This window comes from Triticum urartu, chromosome 3, assembly GCF_003073215.2.
Source record: "Triticum urartu cultivar G1812 chromosome 3, Tu2.1, whole genome shotgun sequence".
NCBI lineage: Eukaryota > Viridiplantae > Streptophyta > Magnoliopsida > Poales > Poaceae > Triticum > Triticum urartu.
Genome location: NC_053024.1, coordinates 735994704 through 736005759, shown reverse-complemented (window position 1 = coordinate 736005759; position 11056 = coordinate 735994704). Strand labels below are relative to the sequence as shown.

Below are 11056 nucleotides of genomic sequence, written 5' to 3'. Positions count from 1 at the left end.
GAGGAGATCTAGATCCACATTTCCACCAATCACTTTCTCCTCTATGTGAGGGGAACCCCTTGGATCTAGATCTTGGAGTTCTTGGTGTTCTCTTTCTTGTTCTTCCTCTCATTTTCCTCCCTAGCATTAGTTGCTTCGGTGGGATTTGAGAGAGAAGGACTTGGGCACTCCGTGTGCCCTTGCCATTGCATTTGGTGCATCGGTTTGAGTTCTCCACGTGATACGTGGAAGTTACAAGTTGAGAAGCTTATTACTCTTGGGTGCTTGGTACCCTTGAGCTTGTTCCTCTTGGGTGCTTGGGCGCCCTAGACGGTTGTTGGTGTTCGGAGCTCAATCATTGTGGTGTAAAGCTCCGGCAAGCGTCGGGGTCTCCAATTAGGTTGTGGAGATCCCCGAGCAATTTGACGGGTACCGGTGACCGCCCCCAAGGGTTGCCAAAGTGTACGGGTTCGGTGACCGCCCCCAAGGGTTGCCATTTGTACGGGTTCGGTGACCGCCCTCAAGGGTCCCTTAGTGGAATCACGGCATCTTGCATTGTGCGAGGGCGTGAGGAGATTACGGTGGCCCTAGTGGCTTCTTGGGGAGCATTGTGCCTCCACACCGCTCCAAACGGAGATTAGCATCCGCCAAGGGTGTGAACTTCGGGATACATCGTCGTCTCCTCGTGCCTCGGTTATCTCTTACCCGAGCCCTTTACTTATGCACTTTACTTTTGTGATAGCCATATTGTTTCTTGTCATATATCTTGCTATCACATAGTTGCTTATCTTTCTTAGCATAAGTTGTTGGTGCACATAGGTGAGCCTAGTTGTTTTAGGCTTTGTGCTTGGCAAATTAACCGCTAGGTTTATTCCGCATTTGTTCAAGCCTAAACCGTAATTATTTTAAAACGCCTATTCACCCCCCCCCTCTAGGCGACATCCACGTTCTTTCAACACTCTTAACCGAACAACCATCACTCAAGATCACAATAGGTCAATCTCCTTTATTTTAGCGACGCATCATATTTGTGTTGCCGCTTATCCTTCTTCTCACCCTCGCCGGCGGTGGCCTTAGTGTTCACACAAACCAAAACGTGTTAGATTATGGTTAACCCTAAGACGTCTCTCTCTCCCTCTCTCCTCCCTCTCCCTCTCTCTCGCTTTCTCTCACACTCGCGATGAGAAATCTGTTGTTTTCCCCTACGACGTATTCAGAGGTATGCATGTGTAGTTCTCGATGTTTTCTTTTTCCTATATGATTATAGTGGGTGTTTATTTGCAATCCGGATCGCCGCCTGTATGAAAAAAAATGAATCGTGTGCTATAGTTATAAGTTTGGTTCCAAAACAATATTTAAAAAATATTTAACAGGTAAAATTAACATCATATACAGATTTCACACATTTTTATAATCAAATTTCATATATAACATATTAAAATCTGAGTTACGGTTTAAAAGATACGTATAATTTAGAAACCCATTTATTTGAATTAAACTAGCAAAAGGACCCGTGCGTTGCAACAGGAGAAAATATAATCATATATCTCCTTAGAGCATCTCTAGCAGACCCCGTATAATGCCCCGACCTGCAAAATAACCGTCAAAATATGGGTCCGCGCAAAAAAAGTTGTCCGATCAGACCCCGCAAACACGTCGGACCCGTAAATATTTTTGCAGGACACGGCAAAATTCCCACCCCAACACGCGAAAATGCAGGTTCTCTCCCTTGCCCAGACAGTGTTGTGACTAACATCTAGCAATGCCGCAACACCCCAAATGGGTATTCTTCAAATGCGAAAAGGATGGGGTATGTTCTTGTTTTCATTCGGCTTTGTCAACCTATTCACTTCAATTTCGGTAGTTTATTGAGATGGACATGTATGTAGGAAGGTGGATGCTCATTTTGGTATTGGAAAGAAGAAATGTTTTTTCATACCCGAAATTGAAATGCAAATTATTGATTTACGGGCCGGCGCGGGCGGCGGCCGAGCAAACCCCATGAAGCGGACCCGTAAAAGAGGATTCACAGAGGATTCGCCGGCCAGCGCAAAGCGGACCAGTAAAAAAGGATATTCAGCCCCCGCGCCGGCCCGCAAAACCATATTTCCGCAAACTGTAAACGTATTTAGCAGGTCGGCATTATACGGGGTCCACCTCTTGGCCCAATAAGCATGGCCTAAACACCCAAAAAAATTGCAAAAAAAAGTAGAATCTGCCATTACAGTACTGAAGATATTACATGGGCAAGATCCCAGCCAACATGCAGTTCTTTGCTATGAGCGACCAAGAGCAGTGAGCTCATGGACGGCTCCAACTTGCGAACGAGCAGTACTTCTCTATCTCCTTGGACCAAGGCTGGCTATGCTTTGGCGCGATCTGTGGCTGCATAATTACAATGTGTTGCAACGGGTGATACCATGTTAAAATGTTGTCAGTTCTCAAAAAATAATGTCGTCAAAGCAGTGAAAAGGAAAAGGATACCTGTGAAATTATTTCTTGCTGCAGTTGGTTGTGAGCAGAGAATCAAGTTATCTGTAACAAGAGAATCAAGTTATCTATAAGAAAAGGAAACTAAGTTAAGCCATGGTTGTACTTTACTTTTAAGTCCTGAAGCCTTTACTTTAAGCACTGATGTTGTGCATGGAAGCTCATGCTGGAATACCTTTAGCTGCATATTACACCACAAATAGCTTCCCTGCTGCAAAAATTATGAGTCACTTCCAAGGTTCAAACAGTTCTTTGAATTTACCATCTTATAAAACAATGTATATGACCTTAATGTAAACATGTCTTAAAATAGTTCATGCATGGGCTATAATAACATATGAAGAACAGATCCGTTCCAAGATTCACATGGTTTTTGAACCATCTATCATAGCCAAGAAGATTTGAATCGCAGAAAATGGGCAGTACTAAGATGCAGATTTTTCAATAAAAATCGTTGCACTGTAGTTTGAATCCCTGTGCAGAACGAAATTTATGTTCAATGAAATCCTATTAACCCAATGCCATAATCCAAGATAATCTACCGAATTGCATTATTGAACATGAGAACTTATTATTGGAATATGTCAAAAAGGAGATCAGACTCCATCAAGAATAGGTTATTTAGAAAATAAATTACATGTCAATTGCAATAAAAAAAATCTTCAAAGCACGTTTGACATGACAATTTGGCTGTCACAAATGCCAAATAAATTACAGCCTATAAAGAAAACATCATGTAGCTAGAGAAAATGGACTTGAAAGAACTACGTGACAGTAAATAGGAAAGAAGATAGTTTAGTCGGCAAGGCACATACAATCGCACCAACAGGAAAGAAATCCATCTCCATCGATCAAAGTTGTTCTTCTTCTGTCGAGATACGACGAGCGAGCTATCTTTGAAAGAGCTACCTGACAGTAAATAAGAAAGAAGATAGTTTAGTCGGCAAGGCACATACAATTGCAACAACAGGAAAGAAATCCATCTCCATCCATCAAAGTTGTTCTTCTTCTGTCGAGATACGACGAGCGAGCTATCTGTATGTAGTGGAGTACACATACATCGTAGTTAGTGCAGAGATGCCCTCATGCCCATTGTCCATCAATCGACTCAAAAGAAAAGGTTCCGACCAAGCAGGCATGAGAACACCAACCTCTCACAGCCCACAGAAGAGCTATATAGCGTACAACATATCCTTGCTACGCAGTGCGCCCCAAACACTGACCTTTTTCATCAGAGAATGAACTTGTACTTTGGTAAGTGATTAATCACATCCACAAGTCAGTTTTATTCTGTGGAATTCGATGGCAACCTGCTGCCTCGATTTGGTGCTCTGTCATTCTGAAGAAACATTGTGTATTCCTATGCTAACTTTCAGGGGACGAAATTGCTGTGCAGACAAAACTGCACACACGATGTGTAGCCGACAGTCAAATCCAACCGTAGAACAGTGCTGCTGCTGTGCATCACATGGCTTGAATTTAGCATCGTCCACAAATCGTCTGCGTGGCATCGTGTGTATAGCATTGCTGTTCAGGGGAAGACTGAACACAAAGTATTTCATGGTCAGAAGCAATGTCAGAATAGCATCTGCCACGCGGGTATTTCTTCCTGTAGTACAAGAAACCATATGCCGGCGAGAAGCCAACTTCTTCAATCAATTTGATTAACTCATAAAAGGAGATATCTTTTCTGTCCATGAATCCTTCTAGAACTTTATGTTGTTGATTCTCATCTTGATAGAAAAGGCAAATTTTCCAGATTTCCACAGCCATCTACAATGACATGGACGTAAGGAGCATCAGCACCAAACCAACCTGACAGTGGCATGAAGTGAAAAGAAGGTTGGCATGTTATTTGTAACGATCTAGGATTTATTCATACAGAAATGGAGGGAAATATATCAGCCTTGTGCACTTTGTATGTTCAGTGTTTGCAGAGTGTACGCACAAGCACCTTGAGCACTTTACGTCATGTACAATGAATTTCAGAGTATATGAACTTTTAAAAATTCAGTACTAATCAGAGTACAAGATCTGGGGCCCCCAATTTTGCATCACTGCTGCATATATCAATACTAATCAGAGTACTAAGAATCTCATAGTACTATCAGTATTGCAGAAGATGTATTATTAATTTCAGAGTGCAAGATCTAGTGCCCGGCCCCAACTCTGTATAAGGACTCCATATATCAGTACTAATCGGGGGATTATAGCCTAAAACCAGGGGATTAAAGACTGAAACGTTTAACCGCAAAGAAGGGGGGGAAAGGCAGCCAACATGTCATAAATATCTTCAAGAGATGCAGAATATACATGCCAATGCGATAGGATTGTAGCACACACAACTTCAGAGGAATAAAAATATTCAGAGAACATGGTACTGTTTTGCCATGCAACAATTCAGACTATAAATCATACTCGTACCAGTTTAGCACAATGACTAATGATTTCAGCGCACCCTCCATTCTTATCCTAGATTCACCACTGGCTGATTAACTACTTGCTACGCACTAATACCTACTACCAAATTCAGAGAGGAAGACACAGGGAGGAGGAAGAGAATCAGTCAGGATTCATAGTAGGGAGATGAGAGTAGAGGATACCAGCCACGAGAATTGTGGTAGTCCTTCTGGATGTAGCCGCCGGAGTCGAAGATCGACGATGTCGTCGCCGCAATGATGCAAACCACATTGAGGCAGGTCTTGGCAGCAACAATTCAATCGGGCGTTGCCGGGCGGGCAGGCGGATGGGTGGGCGCTGAAGGGCGGCGTTGGATAAGGACGTGCTGGGCATTGGAGGGGTGGCGAGGTGGCCGCTGAAGGGCGGGAACAGAGGCTGCCGAACTGGGGCTTCCTATTGGATGAGGTGGTTGGGGCGGCATCCATTGGAGGGGAGGAAGGGTTGGGTTGCGACGGGGGCGGCAAGCGGGCTGAGGTGCGGCCGCGCCGGCGAGGGGGCTGGGGTGTGGCGGCGGCGAGGGGGAATAGATCGGCCTGGGTAAAGGTGAGGATCGAGGAGAGGAGCAGATGCGTACGGGTGTATTTTTTCATCGAACCGTTTTTTCCTTCGGTCTGGCAGATTAACGATGGATTGCGGGTTGAATAACTAAAACATAAAGGACTTTTTCGCAAAAAGGCCGCGACGGTGAACCTGGAGACTCAATCCATTCTTTATTATTAGGGAGAGATATCTTCCAAAATAATTTTTATAAACAGGTTTAAATAATCTTATATTCATATTCTGCATATTTTCTACTCAAATTTCATATATAACATGTTTAAATCGGAGTTACGGTTTAAAAGATATGGATAGTTTAGAAAATCATTTGTTTGACTTAAATATGATCCACGGATGTAATACCTAAAAAATTAGGGGGGTTGTTAAAAAACTGTAAAATAACGGTTCGGTGTGACTTAAATCTGGACTGCAGGTTGATTTCATGAAAATGCGTTTTTCTGTTGCAAATTGGCGCGACAGACAGACAGAAATCCTACGTGCTTTATTATTACTAGCAAAAGAGTCCGTGCGTTGCAACGGGAGAGAAAACATAACACACGCTCTTAACTCAACAACCATCACTCAAGACCACAATAGGTCCATCTCCTTTATTTTTGCGAGGCATCATATTTGTGTTACCGCTTATCCTCCTTCTCACCCTCGCCGGCGATGGCCTCGGTGTTCACACGAAATAACAAAAAATGTGTGTTGAATATGGTTAATTCTAAGGCGTCTCTCTCCCTCCCTCTCTCTCTCTCTCTCGCTTGCTCGCTTTCTCTCACTCTTGCGATGAGAAATCTGTTCTTTCTCCTGCGACATTTTTTAGAGGTATGCATGTATAGTTATCGATGTTTTCTTTTCCCTATATGGTTATAGGCGGGTGTTTATTTCAATCTGGATCGCTGCCGGTATGAAAAAAAACAGATCTTGCACTATAAATTATAAGTTTACTTTCATAACTACATTTTAAAAATATTTAACAGGTAAAATTAACATCATATTTAGATTTCACACATTTTTCTAATAAAATTTCATATATAATATGTTAAAATCGAAGTTACGATTTAAAAGATACATATAATTTAAAAAATCATTTGGTTTGACTTAAATATATTTCAAAATAATATTTAAAAATACTTAACAGGTAAAAATAATTTCATATTCATATTCTATATATTTTTTTAATCAAATTTCATATATAACACTTAATATAGGTAAAAGCATTTGTTTGACTTAAATATGATCCGCGGATGAATTACCTAAAACATCAGGGGGGGTCGAAAAATGTAAAATAACGGTTCGGGTGTGACTTAAATCCGGACGGCGGGTTGATTTCAAGAAAAGACAGGGACTTTTTGTGTAAAATACAAAAATAACGATTCGTTTTAACTTAAAACAGAATTGCAGGTTGAATTTTCTGAAATAGAGGGACTTTTCTGAAAAATGCCATGACGGACGAAAGAAATCCAATTTGCTTTATCTTTACCTACTAATAAACCAGCTATTGCTTCTGGTCGTCCGTCGTGGTCGTTTTTGCAAAAAAGCCCCTGTTGTTTGTTGAATTCAACCCGCTATCATATATTAAGTGAGTTCCTAAGAAAACGTTTCATGTTTGCAAAAGAGCCCCTACATTAGTTGGAATTCAGCCCGCAGTCAGTCCTTATATTCCTTATCCATTCCCAAAGTCCACCGCCGGCCACTCGCCGCCGCTTGGTGCCGGCGTCCATGACGCCGCTCCGATGACCCCTCGCACCCGCCGTCGCCGGCAGCCACCAGCATGCCACTATTCTTTTTCCTCTCATCCTCCCCCTCGCGCCTGCGTCCCTCCATCGTCGGCGAGGACCACCTCCGGCCTCCCCTTCCTCTGCTCCGCCTCCTTACCTCGCGCCCGAGTGCCGCTCCTGCAGCACCTCCGCCATCTGCCTCTGTTTTCCGGTGCCCCGTCGTCGCGGGACCTCCCCTCGCACCGCGTGCTGCTGCTTCCCCTCACCCAGTCCCGTGCGCCTCATGCCTACGCGCCGCGCCCCGAGCTCCATCCTCCCCACTTCGCCCGCTCCTGTCGTGCGCCTGTCGGGCTGGCCTAAGCGCGCTCATGGATTGAAAGAAATTATCCATTTAAAAATCGTTCCTGTTTTTCGCAATTTGGTCACGAATTCAAAAAATGTTTATTTTTTCAAAATTTGTTCACAAATTCAAAAACTGTGCGGGGAGTTTCAAATAATATTTGTGCTTTCAAAATTTGTTCAAAATTTAAAAAAATGTTCCTGTTTTCAATTTGTTTTCTACACAAATACAAAAAAATGTACCGGGAATGTTTTAAAGAAATGATTTCAAAATTTTCTTTATATTTTTCTGATTTTATTTTTGAAATTTAAAATGTGTCAATATTTTTCAAATAATGTTCGTATTTAAAATTGTGTTCGCTCTTTTTAAAACATGTTCGCCTTTTGACATTCTTACAATTTTGAAAGACAGGGATAGTTTTGGAAATTTTTGTACAATTTTAAAATGTGACTATTTTTATGTTTTGAACAAATTTTTAAAAGTAATGTTTTTTTAAATTTGAACAAATTATTAAAAGTGCGAGCATTTTAAAAAGAAACAAGAAAGGAATACGAAAAAATGAAAACAAAAACAAAAACGAACAGGAAAAAAGGAAAATAGTGAGAAAAAGACAAGTTCGCTATAGTAAACAGATCACTCTCATCAATTTTGAAAAACATTTCACGAATTTGAAAAAGAATCACGAATTAGAAAAAGTTCATGAAGTTTAATAAAAGGAGTAGAAAACGAAAAAAGAGAAAGATGAAAAGAAAAAAGGAATAAGTAAAACCGACAAACAGAACCAGACAATATGATAAAAAAGAAGTAAATCCGCGCCCTCCTCAGCCAAATGAAACCAGAAAAAAAAGTAGACCCACAACCTCCTCTTTCAGTGGGACACAAACAGAAGAAAGAAGAACAGAATAAAAAGGATGTAAGTATTCACATCAGGTGAGTTGTCTGGTTGACTACTGCAGTGTAAACTTAACGAGGAGGTGACGGGTGTGAATCTCCATAAGATCAGACTCAAACCTCTTATTCCCGTTTCTGTTTGGCCGTCGAGAATAATACACGATTGTATCTTTATATATACACTCGTCGCTAGAGAGCATTTACTCCTGGTTCACTTAAATAAGGTAAAATTGGTTTATATCTTCCAGATTGTCTGCATTTAATATTATTATTTATATGCTAACGTAAAAAGGTTCAAAGGGAGAGATTCAACTAATCCCAGCCGTAAAACCATGTCTATCCAACGACCTTGATTGCTCTAACGATGAGCACTCAACATGTTTAGCGTGTAATTAATGTCATACCAAATATCAATATCAATGCTAATCACATAATTGGCATGCAATTAATATTCTACCTAATATCAAGGTACAAGTAATATTATGCCAAATATAAACGTGCTTGCATGTATGTATTTACTAGTATCTTACATATGACAAACTAATTTAGTAGATATTCTAACTAAATTGTGCACCTTTGAGTGTGACCCATTCAAATCTTTGGCAGAAACAGCAGATCACCATCACCCGCAATGTGCTAAAGAACGCCCCATCATCCTGCTCGACGAGGCAAGTTTCTCCATTGTCCATCGAATCCGAGCCAAGTAGGATGGTGCAAGAGGCTATCGACACTCTCATCATGGTGAACAAGACGAGAATCCTCATCAGTCATAGGGCGGCCTTGGGAGGTAGAGCTTCTTTCGTGTCACGGAAAGACATGATGACGCTAATTTGTGTGTGATCCAACAAAATTAGGACTTTCACATCCATAGTATTAATTGTTCTAGAGTATAGGGGCTTTGATGGAGCCATAGGTATTGGTTGTTCTAAATAATACGTTGGGGAATCCATGGAGCTGTCATAGCACTGCATGAAAACTTAGGTAGCCAGGTGCGTGGATCTTGTGGGTAGCCAGGTGATGTTCCACAAGTGCACATAGTTTGGTTGTACATTTTTAAAGTAAAGATACTGATCCCACATGGAGCAGATAAAGTGGTCTTTGCCTCTCAGACTTGCGATGATAAATTCAATCTTCTATTTTAGAAAGAAAAACCCAAATGATAAGTGCCACACGTGTGGCATGAAGCAATCCAGACCTGACGTTATTTACAACTAAAGTTGCCATCCAAAAAGAAAAGACAAACCAAAAAATAAAAATGAAACTTGCCATTCAAAAAAAATGATGTCATGCTTGACAACTAAAGTTGCCATCCTCCCGTCACTAGATTTGCCACAAAAAATATTCGGAGTTGCCATGTGTTAGTGTCACACGTGTGGCATTTATCAGTCGACATTATGGTTAAGAACAAGCGAAGTAAAGTAATTTAAAAATAAGTGGGGCGCATCATGTAAAAAAGAGGTCACCTTGCTAGATTTTAAAACAACCCTCAACGGTCCAAGATGCTTGTTTACGGTTGGGTTTTGGAAACTAGTTTCCATTTCCAACAGCAGGTGCCCCTGATGATCCTCCCTATCACCAATCACGAAAGACCTGTTCGCATAGGAGCAGGTAGATAGTTTTTCTGCTATTTCCATCTTTTTTTGAACGTAGAAAGGCGCACAAAGCGCCACCCAATACATTCAGCTCAGTAACATCTTACAGCGTGAATTACATAGCCCTGGAAATTGAAATTAGACAGGAGAGAAACAACAGGGCATATCATGCTTGTATGAGCTGAAGCAAAACAACTAGTGTCAGGTTCTGGTAAACTTCTTAGAACCTGATGAGCCACATTATGAGAAATACCATTGATCTCTTTTGATATGTGATACACCTGTGCTTGGAGATCATTATAAAGGAGAAAAATTCAGCTAGAGAAGTTCTGATGGTCCAAGGGGTGGAATCTGCCAATACACTTCTTGCCGCCACTGCGTTTGCCAAAGAGAGGCAATCAGTAAGAAAAGTAGGCCTAGAGATCTGAAGTCTATGGGCGACTTGAGCTGCAAAAAGCAAAGCAAGAGCTTCCGCTTGAAGTGGCGAGCTGGTGTTCTGGGTAGAAGCTTGAACTTGCACATTCACTTCCACTTGGTCCTGAAAAAACTGAGAAACACTCCTACTCCTGTAGGTGTTGTGCCATGTGGTAATCCTGGAACCTTTGCACATTTGAAAGCAGCATCAGAATAAATTTTTGCTCCAGATATAAGAAGATCAGATTTGAGAGTGTGCCCTTGAGCAGGAATAACACAACTATTTCCTTGATGATGAACTTGATCAATAGCTTATCCCTGATTAGAAGAAATTGACACAGCCGTGTATTGGTCAGACAAAGCTTTTGCAGCAGTGTGAACATGATGAGGTTGAGAATTGCGCCTGTCAAAAAGCTTATCATTTCTGGCTTTCCATATGCACCACATAAAATTTAGTATGTTAGATATAGATGCATGAGGATGATTCATATTTAGTAAACTGAGAATAATACTGTGCATAGAGAAATGATTTTGAACCAAGCCATCAGATCTAATATACCAAGGGTGGCCAAACCAGGCTGCTCTAGCAAAATCGCAAAGAAAAGGGAGATGCATTTCATTTTTCATTC

The 11056-nt window shown here is 41.3% G+C and overlaps 1 long non-coding RNA gene across 4 annotated transcripts; it reads right to left on the bottom strand.

Moving 5' to 3' along the window:
* Nucleotides 1-2091: 2091 nt before the first annotated feature.
* Nucleotides 2092-5526, bottom strand: LOC125546322. Of its 4 annotated transcripts, XR_007300597.1 has the most exons (6): nucleotides 5073-5526; nucleotides 3621-4242; nucleotides 3285-3378; nucleotides 2603-2680; nucleotides 2464-2514; nucleotides 2092-2364 (listed from the first exon to the last, which is right to left on the bottom strand). It is a non-coding gene; the product is annotated as an uncharacterized LOC125546322 (long non-coding RNA). The 4 variants fall into 4 exon arrangements; XR_007300595.1 differs by having other exon boundaries at nucleotides 3285-4284; XR_007300594.1 differs by having other exon boundaries at nucleotides 3285-4242.
* Between the last annotated feature and the right edge of the window lie 5530 nt (nucleotides 5527-11056).